At 35.4% G+C, this 545-nt stretch overlaps 1 pseudogene; it reads right to left on the bottom strand.

Moving 5' to 3' along the window:
- Nucleotides 1–205: 205 nt before the first annotated feature.
- On the bottom strand, nucleotides 206–304 carry LOC121490213 (annotated as a pseudogene).
- Between the last annotated feature and the right edge of the window lie 241 nt (nucleotides 305–545).

The raw sequence follows: 545 nt of genomic DNA, 5'->3' as shown, positions 1-545 counted from the left end.
TAGCATATCATCAGTTTCAGAGGTAGAGTTTAGTGATCATCAGTTGCATATAACACCCAGTGCTCATTAAGTCCAGTGTCCTCCTTAATGCCAATCACCCAGTTACCCCATCCCCCCGCCACATGTCCCCTCCAGCAACCCTGTTTGTTTCATATAGTTAAGAATTTCCTATTGTTTGTCACCCTCTCTGTTTTCATCTTATTTTAAATATACTGAACACTTCACAAATTTGCATGTCATCTTTGCACATGGGCCATGCTAATCTTCTTTGTATCATTTCAAAGATTTTGAGTTGAAATTTCCATACAACTACCTAATTCTGGGTTACTCAATGCCTTAGAGATGACCAAGCTCATAATCAGTACTTACTATTAGCTACTGAATTGAACTGAATCCAGTTCCCAGCATTGCTGACAAATTGTTGACAGGTTTAGTTAAATTTCAAAAAATATGTAAAATGCAAAGTTAAAACTCTATTGACACAGAAGTTATAAACTGCCCAATTTCTTATATAATTAGCATCTCTAAAGTTAAGAATTTTTAAA

Source organism: Vulpes lagopus, chromosome 4 (genome assembly GCF_018345385.1).
Source record: "Vulpes lagopus strain Blue_001 chromosome 4, ASM1834538v1, whole genome shotgun sequence".
In the NCBI taxonomy this organism is placed as follows: Eukaryota; Metazoa; Chordata; class Mammalia; order Carnivora; family Canidae; genus Vulpes; species Vulpes lagopus.
This window is presented reverse-complemented; position numbering and strand designations above follow the sequence as displayed.